Consider the following 9,888-nt stretch of genomic DNA (forward strand, 5'->3'; position numbering starts at 1 on the left):
AAGGCAGCTTTTTTCCTTGAATGTTTTGAAATTAAATAGCATGAACATTTACAAATCCAACTTGTTTAAAAAAAAAACTGCTGGCAGAGCCTTAATAGCTTTCACTTTACTCCTTTTATTGTTTTTCTAAATTAGTTACTAAAATAAGCCAAGGAGAGTCTAAATTTGCTTTAACTAGACCTAATCTGTTCAATAGAAATAGCAAAAATACACATTTTGTAATAAGTAGGTAAGAAAATCAAGTATGAGACATGTGAGTTAAGTTCTGGATGAGCTTAAATAATTAAAATGTGCTTAAATGCAACCGATGGTCCAGTGGGCAAAGTACATTCCTAATAATGCAGTGGTTCTCAAACTTTTGCATTGCTGACCCCTTTCACACAGCATGCCTGAGTGTGACCTTCCTTATAAATTAAAAACACATTTTTTATGTTTAACACTATTATAAATTCTGAGGAGAAGCAGTATTAGGGGTGGAGGCTGACAGCTGGTGACCCCCCCGTGTAATAACCTTACGACCCCCTGAGGGGTCACAACCCGCAGTTTGAGGATCCCTGTACTAATTGGACTTGAATTTTTTTAAAGATAAAGGGTTTGCAAGTCTTAGATCATTTCATAATACATCCTGGTGTTGGGCATGTACATTAACAGATGGCAACATCACAATTGTGCTTATTTAGTTGGGGATGTATTTTAATCTCATTTTCTGGGGCGATAATGCATTAACAGTAATACTTCCTGGTGTGATTTACTTTAGTTCCACCTATTATTTCCAATAGAGACTTTTAAGTCTATTTTATATTGCAATAAAATTTTACATTTCAGCTATTTTAAAAAAATTACATATCTTGTATCAGTGCTATTTAATATATTTCTCTGATCCTCCGTTAATCCCCTTCCATCCCCTCAGTGCTCTGATCTTCCTCCTTTGTCCCTTTTGCCCTCTTGTAGGGCAAAGAGGTGTGTTCTTCTATAGGTTTTTTTCCCCTCTCTCCCTGCACCTATCAGGTATGTCTCATGTTTTTGCTTAACAACATAATGTCTGTGTAGTACGTTGAACAAATCACTATAAAATTGCTAAGTGTTTATTTAAAATAACTGAATCAGGAGCTACTTAGTGTTCCCAACTCCATTTTTAAAAAATGTGAAGTTAGAACCTCGTGATTTAAAAGCACTGCCACAGAAGAAACTTTAGAAACACATTTCAGCAGTGAAAACATTTTTCTCACTGTTTCTCTGTCAGGAATTTTATCAGCTCTACTTGTGGCTCAGTTGACTTGTGCATGTAAACTTTTACTCTGAAGTGGGAATATTAAAGGCTTTCATATTTTAGGTCTTATGGGTTTTGGTAATGAAATGGTCAAGTCTAGTTGGATATATGTAGCTAATATTACTACATTGCACTACTAACTGGGTGAGGGTTAGAAATCTTACTTGGGATGGAATTTAAGTTTTTGTTTTAAATGTAATTTTAAAAGGAAAATAATAAGACTAGCTGTAGTAATCTTGGGACTCAATCAAATAGAACATATGTGATCTGCTGATCCATACAACTTTCTGAAGTCTGGAGATGTAGCACCATTACTGTAGCCTATCCAGGGGTGCTGCTACAAAAGGGCAGGAATTATAGACCTGGAGGAGAACTAGCAAAATGAATGTTCTCTTGTACCACAAAATACCCTATATAGGCCCTTTCTGTACCCTCTGGTCCTGTGATGTAGGTCTGCAGGAAACTTTTTATACCCCTTGTGACAGATATTACAATTGCATGCAATATCTGTGGGGACAATTTTGTCCGAATTGTAGGAGTGGTCTATGTAACACTCGCTGGGCCAGGAATTGTATGTAACTCCAAGGGGGGAGTGTTGTTACAATTCCACCAGGAATTAAAAACAGGAGGGGGTGATTAAGGTGAATCACTCAGGTTGTAAACACCTACAGAGAGGTACCATCCCTCATGAGGTTTGGTTCAGACTGGGTCTTCCCAGAAACCAACAGCCAAAGAAAGTGCTTTTGAAATAAAAAGCCAGAGTTAAAACTGACTCGGGGCTGCCTTGCTGATTCAGCAACTAGACAGGACCATCTGTCCAAGAGCTCCAACCTTTGCAGGAGGGTTGGAAAGACTTGGGCCTAATAAGACTGATGGGTGACCTCTGCTAAGCTTTTAGCACCTGTATAGGAACTTGGGTTTTCACGTTTTACTGTAATGCTTTTACCTTAAGAATAAATGTGCTTACTTAGACTGTGCAGTAACTGGTAACAGTTGGCAATATGCTGTTCATAGCTTTTGGAGAGAAAGTATAGCAGAGTCGTGGGCCTTTAGGCAGACTGGCTTGCTAGGGATATCACAGTGTAAGGCAGGCAGCTGTGCAGGCTTAAATCCCCCAGTCAGTAGGGAGAGAAGTTGGGTGCTCTCAAGGGACCATGAAGGGGGAGATACGGGTTACCATGAAACTATCAGCCCTATGTCAGGAGTAAGTCTTCAATGGTGCCTCAGGCTGTGGGGGAGAATTGGCTTCTCCACTTACCCTACAAGGTGGGTAGGAGAGACTGTTGTCCCCATTGCTTAATCATAAGACTGCTGTTGTGGGGGCTTATGAGCTCCCGATCACAATCACTTAATGGACTGTTCTGGAGCTCACCCAAAGCCAGACCATGTCAGACTGAAGCCTTTAAAAAAAAAAAAAAATTCATGTCAACTGATGGCCAGCGTGCACCGTGTAGTCTTTGCCCCAGGAATAGGAAGCAGCCACAGACACTAACGGAGTTGAATAGGGCCACATGATTTGCGTGCTGAAGTATTATGGATCTAAAGGCAGAAGAGGCCTGGGATTACTTCAAGTCAAAGCTGCAGAAGCTATTGGAAGCCTGCATCCCAAGAAAGGGGGAAAAATTCATAGGCAGGAGTTGTAGACCAAGCTGGATGAGCAAGCATCTCAGAGAGGTGATTAAGAAAAAGCAGAAAGCATACAGGGAGTGGAAGATGGGAGGGATCAGCAAGGAAAGCTACTTTATTGAGGCCAGAACATGTAGGGATAAAGTGAGAAAGGCTAAAAGTCAAGTAGAGTTGGACCTTGCAAAGAGAATTAAAACCAATAGTAAAAGGTTCTATAGCCATATAAATAAGAAGAAAACAAAGAAAGAAGAAGTGGGACCACTAAACACTGAGGATGGAGTAGAGGTTAAAGATAATCTAGGCATGGCCCAATATCTAAACAAATACTTTGCCTCAGTCTTTAATAAGTCTAAAGAGGATTTTAGGGATAATGGTAGCATGACAAATGGGAATGAGGATATGGAGGCAGATATTACCATATCTGAGGTAGAAGCAAAACTTGAACAGTTTAATGGGACTAAATCTAATTAAAGAATATTAAAGAAATTGGCACATGAAATTGCAAGCCCATTAGCAAGAATTTTTAATGAATCTGTAAACTCAGTGGTTGTACCGTATGACTAGAGAATTGATAACATAGTTCCTATTTTTAAGAAAGGAAAAAAACGTGATCCGGGTAACTACAGGCCTGTTAGTTTGACATCTGTAGTATGCAAGGGCTTGGAAAAACTTCTGAAGGAGAAAGTAGTTAAGGACATTGAAGTCAATGGTAAATGGGACAAAATACAAATGGTTTAACAAAAGGCAGATCGTGCCAAACCAACCTGATCTCCTTCTTTGAGAAAGTAACAGATTTTTTTAGACAAAGGAAATGCAGTGGATCTAATTTATCTAGATTTCAGTAAGGCGTTTGATACTGTGCCACATAGGGAATTATTAGTTAAATTGGAAAAGATGGGGATCAATATGAAAATTGAAAGGTGGATAAGGAATTGGTTAAAAGGGAGACTACAGCGGGTTATACTGAAAGGTGAACTGTCAGACTGGAGGGAGGTTACCAGTGGAGTTCTTCAGGGATCGGTTTTGGGACCAATCTTATTTAATCTTTTTATTACTGACCTGAGCACAAAAAGTGGGAGTGTGCTAATAAAGTTTGCGGATGATACAAAGCTGGGGGGTATTGCCAATTTAGAGAAGGACCGAGATATCATACAGGAGGATCTGGATGACCTTGTAAACTGGAGTAATAGTAATAGGATGAAATTTAATAGTGAGAAGTGTAAGGTCATGCATTTAGGTATTAATAACAAGAATTTTAGTTATAAGCTGGGGACACATCAATTAGAAGTAACGGAGGAGGAGAAGGACCTTGGAGTATTGGTTGACCACAGGATGACTATGAGCCGCCAATGTGATATGGCCGTGAAAAAAGCTAATGCGGTCTTGGGATGCATCAGGCGAGGTATTTCTGGTAGAGATACAGAGGTGTTAGTACCGTGATACAAGGCACTGGTGAGACCTCACCTGGAATACTGTGTGCAGTTCTGGTCTCCCATGTTTAAGAAGGATGAATTCAAACTGGAACAGGTACAGAGAAGGACTACTAGGATGATCCGAGGAATGGAAAACCTGTCTTATGAAAGGAGACTCAAGGAGCTTGGCTTGTTTAGCCTAACTAAAAGAAGGCTGAGGGGAGATAAGATTGCTCTCTATAAATATATCAGAGGGATAAATACCGAAGAGGGAGAGGAATTATTTCAGTTCAGTACGAGTGTGGACACAAGAACAAATGGATATAAACTTATGGCGGTTCAATACAAGACAGGACACGGCTTTAGGCAAGCAAGCAGGCTGGTCTGCTGACGGGATCTTTCCTGTCAGCTTTTCCACCTCTCTTTTATTTCCTTCCCCCCTGCGCATTACATACTCCGCCCGCAAAAGGCATCAACAAAGGAAATAATATGACTTTGATTAATATTCTTATTTACCAGCCTCTATCTACTACAATCTTTGTTCTCAGGCCTTGAGCCTAGGCCCAGGAAGCTTCCCACGGTTGATGTCCTTATTTTGACTTCCCAAATGGTCCATGTTCCCATGGTCCATGTCCTTGGACAGAGCAGAGCAATGTGTGCATCGCTCCTACACAACAGTCAGGGTGTGCCCTGACTGTTTCCAGGTGCATGAACGCTACATGAACTCTTCATAAACTGGCCATCGGGAAGTTTAGACTTGAAATTAGATGAAGGTTTCTAACCATCAGAGGAGTGAAGTTCTGAAATAGCCTTCCAAGGGAAGCAGTGGGAGCAAAAGACCTATCTGGCTTCAAGATTAAACTCGATAAGTTTATTGAGGAAACGGTATGATGAGATAACATGATTTTGGCAATTAACTGATCTTTAACTATTCATGGTAAATAGGCCCAATGGCCTGTGATGAGATGTTAGATGGGATGGAATCTGAGTTACTACAGAGAATTCTTTCCTGGGTATCTGGCTAGTGAATCTTGCCCACATGCTTAGGGTTCAGCTGATCACCATATTTGGGGTCGGGAAGGAATTTTCCTCCAGGGCAGATTGGAAGAGGCCCTGGGGGTTTTTTGCCTTCCTCTGTAGCATGGGGCATGGGTCACTTGCTGGAGGATTCTCTGCACCTTGAAGTCTTTAAACCATGATTTGAGGACTTCAATAGCTCAGCCATAGGTGAGAAGTTTATTGCAGGAATGGGTGGGTGAGATTCTGTGGCCTGCATTGTGCAGGAGGTCAGACTAGATGATCATAATGGTCCCTTCTGACCTTAATATCTATGAGTCTGAGTATTCACCCCACTACATTATCTATTCTGTCATATATGTTCACTGGACAAAAGCACTAGTAGTATCTGGTTAATACTTTGTCAGTGAACACTCAGAAGCAGCACACAATAAGGGCATTAATAAAACCCTGAACTACTGTTCCTTGAAATATTACTGGCCATTTGATGGTTGAATGACTCCTTTCTAAAATGTTGTTTGCCTTCATAAAGCACATGGGGAAAGATGTTGCTGCTTGAACAAATTAATGTTAGGAATGTGATGAATAACAACTCAAACCCCCTAGTTTATTTAATAGATTTGTTAACAGAAAAAATATAGATGATGAGCAAGTGATAAACTACTTTTGAAACACTCATACAGCAAAAGGCTAATATGGGGAAAATGAGATTTTTAAATAAAGTTAACTTGTGTTAGAGGTTTGTATAACAAATCAAGCTGTTAATATCATTTGCTCTATGTAGGCACTAGATAAATCTAAAAGTGATTAAAATACTGATTATGAAAACTTCCCCCAGTACATACCTATTGAATGTAAAACACCTTCAAATGTTTCAGTTAAATAAACCTCTCCTTACTGTCTATTTTGTCATTTCAATATATCAATAAAAACTGAAGTTTTGGTTCAGTGTTATCTGGGGTTTTCTGTAAGATCTTTCAGCAAGAACTCACATTATAAAGCCATCATGTATAAGTACATAATTGTCAACATATGTTTAGACACCGCACAGAATAAAAACATTGCTGGGGAGAGATGTGCTCATGGGAAACAAAATCCTCCAGCTGCTGCTAGTGATGAGTATCAGCCTGCTAGAGGGTTGAGGAGGCAGTGGGCAGCTGCTTCTATAAAGCAGCAGAGAGGCCTTCATCGTGGGGGAAATCTCTGTGCCTTTCACACCTGAAGCTTGTGATTTTTAATGAAAACTGTAAAGCAGTGTACTGCACTCTGACTTTAAAAAAAAAAATCTGAATTTATAACTACCACTGTAGCACCCATGCAAGATATACTGTGGTATACTTCAGTAATCGCAGTTCAGTTGCAATGTCCATTTTACACTACATATGGGAATACTATAAAACAGTATAAAGAGATTAGATGAGGTTGAGCAGAATTTTGAGAATAATTTAGAACTTCAGTAGAGGAGTATTCAAACTGAGGGGAGAACAACTCTGGTATATTAGCACTTCATCAACATATCCTGGTCTGCTATCACACTGCCTTTCTGACCAACTGGGGAGAAATCTTGTTTGGGAAGTTTGAAGGTGGCACATAAAAATAGAAAGAAGGTTGAGGTAAAGGTCAAAGAGAAGCAAGTTTAAAGTGAGGTTGGAGGAACAAGTGGTATAATGAATCCTTACTACATGCAGTCCTGTAACAACTCCTTTATCTAGTAATTTGATAGAAGAAGGCTGCCTTTGGAGGGATTTTCTAGCAGGTCTGAGAAGGGCCTGTCTCTTGGCTTCTTCCACTCCACCACTGCCTCTTAGGAGTTTGTGTACCAGTGGATGAGAAGCATGATGGGTCCTGCCATTGTTCGTTTGAGTCTCATGCCTTGGATGACTAAATTGTGTTGATCTACAGGTCTCCATGACATTGATATACAAAAAGGTTTGAAACTTCCATTAAGAACTGAGCCTTTTGCCACCATCCTCCTTTCCAAGGCAGGAACAACAGCAATTGCATTTATAGTACAATCTGGAATTAGACTTCATTCTTTAGCTGCCTCTGGCCCAGAGTGGTCCTGGGTTGCTGGTGCTGGTACCAGTACCAGGTCATCTGAGCTCAGAGTCCCCAGACCTAGCTTAGCTACATTACTGCTCCGAAGAGCTTTACTGTAGTTTTAGGGCTTGTCTACACTTGAAATGCTACAGGAGCACAGCTGGACCACTATCGGCTTCAGTATAGACACCATCTATGTTGACCACAAGGATTCTCCCATTAGTGTAGGTAATCCACCTCCCTGGGAGGTGTTAGCTAGGTCAATGGAAGAATTCTTCCATCAACTGAGCACTGTCTGTAGCTGGGGTTTGGTTTGTTTGACTATATCACCCAGGGATGTAGCTAACCCCCCACATAGAGGCAGGCAGAGGCAGTGAAATTTTCATTTTAAATCTGAAGTATATTCTGCAAAATGTGGTCTTCTAGCACCTGAACTACCACTGTCTGAAGTGCCTCAGATGCATGGGCTCAAACACTGAAAAATAAATCTTTAAGCATATATGTTTGGGTACAGTAAGCACTGGGAGTCTACTTACTCCCTCCACTGGCCCTTCACCCTGTGCTACTCATGTGAAAATAGACACGGTGTTGCTCAATTTTAAAATAACCAGTTTAATATAATTCACAAGTGCATCCTATCTTCTGTCAGATGCTGTGTCACTTACTGCTTGAAGGTCCTAGAAATACTTATTAAAAAGTAAGACCATTAATAAAGAAATAACACCATTAATAAGATGTAGTTTTAGATTATTCTGACAGTGTTTTCAGATCCCTTGTGAGTGTAATGATATTAAATGTGAATGCTTCCTACAGTTATGTCAACTCCACTTTGAGTTGTGTCAAAATACAAATATACTTAATTAATGGTTAAAGTTCTAAAAGAGCCTTAAGTATCTATTGGTAACTAATGCTTGTTCATATAGTAATTCATCCATGTCCAAAATATCCATGTAAGGCAGTGGGGCGTAAGAACAGCTGTTACAATTTAACTATACTTTGAATACACTCCTTTTAAAAGGCTTAACTGTTCTGAACATGTAGCTGAATCTAAGTGAAGAGTGGTTTTCTTAAGTTGTACAATTAATCTATACAAGTCTATACAAATAAAAATACTAACTTTGTTTAATGTGGCAGTTCAAAAGATAAGCATAGAGTTTATTCATTTTAAGGAAAGTATTTCGAAAGCTATCATTGGCAGTTGAGTCTACTAAGGGCAGCCATTTTATCTAAATGATATTGTTTTAAAATAAAAACTGCCAACACATTTGTTTGGAACCTTTGGGCTACAGGATCAAGAACGAGGTTTTCCATTAAAAGAAAAGAAATTTCTGTACAGTGAATTGATACAAATACTTAAAGTTAGGAAGCAAAACAAGCCAGGCTATCCCCACTTAAAACTGATCTGGAGGTCTTTACTCCCCTCCCTGCAGGCACACATCTTATTAACATTGATAGAGCTACCTCTGTCTTGAATGTTGAGTTGACTCTAGTTCCATAATTAGATTACATCCTTAAGATTACTTGATTTTGTTTTGACACCACCCACCCTCTTAAATGCATTGTATGACTTTTACAGACTAAGTTGAAGTCCATTTTTAAAAATTAAGATTTGAATTAATTTGGAAAAAACACGTGAAAAGACTTTTTCTTATCCCCTCTCCCCCCTCACACACACAAATGTATGTAAGCAAAAACTTTAGATTTAAAGCATCCACCTGGGAATAAAGTCAGGCTCTTAGGAATGTCTGTGGCTGAATTACAAGCGCAAAATGGGGACTGAAAATGGCAACACTGCTGTGAAGTAGCTCTGAGTGGGAATTGGGTTTCTGTCCAGTGAAGTTGCATTGGGCTTTAGAAAAGTTACAGGGAAAAACCCTTTTCATTTGCTAAATGCAATAAAACTATTTAACTTGTTTTAGTTGGGACTTTCTTCTAGTGTGAGTGAATTTACAGCATAACAGTAAATTGATACTAGTGATCTCATAGCAAATGAAAGTCATTTGGGTAACTAGATATGGCAAATGTAAGGAGTCCAGGCCACTGTCCTTATCAACAGTAAGTATATACTTAAATCCTTTTAATCACATCTAATGTTTAGCCTGTCTATTCCATTTTCAGCACACTTACATTTTGTATGTGGAAAACCATGGTAGATTATCCATCTCTTGAGCCACATTAGAATGTGACACACACAATACAGCCTTTCCACTCCCCCAAAAGAGAGGGCCTTTCCTCCTGCTCCTCTGGCAGAGAATAGGAAGTAGTACCGAGCCCAGAATGTTCATAGCCAAATGTTCAAAAGTGGGTTGTGTTTGTCCAGCTGGAAACATTTGACCCATTTTCCAGAAGTGCGGAGAACCCACAGTTCCTATTCATCCTGTTTAAGATCTAGTCTTACCTCTTATATCTCACAGGTCATTAAATTGCACTCAGTTACCCCTGTATTGAGCCAAATAACTTGGTTTGCTTAAAGCATAACATCCAGTATGGAATGATTTGAAGACACCAAGAGATTGAGACTCC

This window comes from Lepidochelys olivacea, assembly GCF_965140295.1.
Source record: "Lepidochelys olivacea isolate rLepOli2 genome assembly, chromosome: 1".
Lineage (NCBI taxonomy): Eukaryota > Metazoa > Chordata > Testudines > Cheloniidae > Lepidochelys > Lepidochelys olivacea.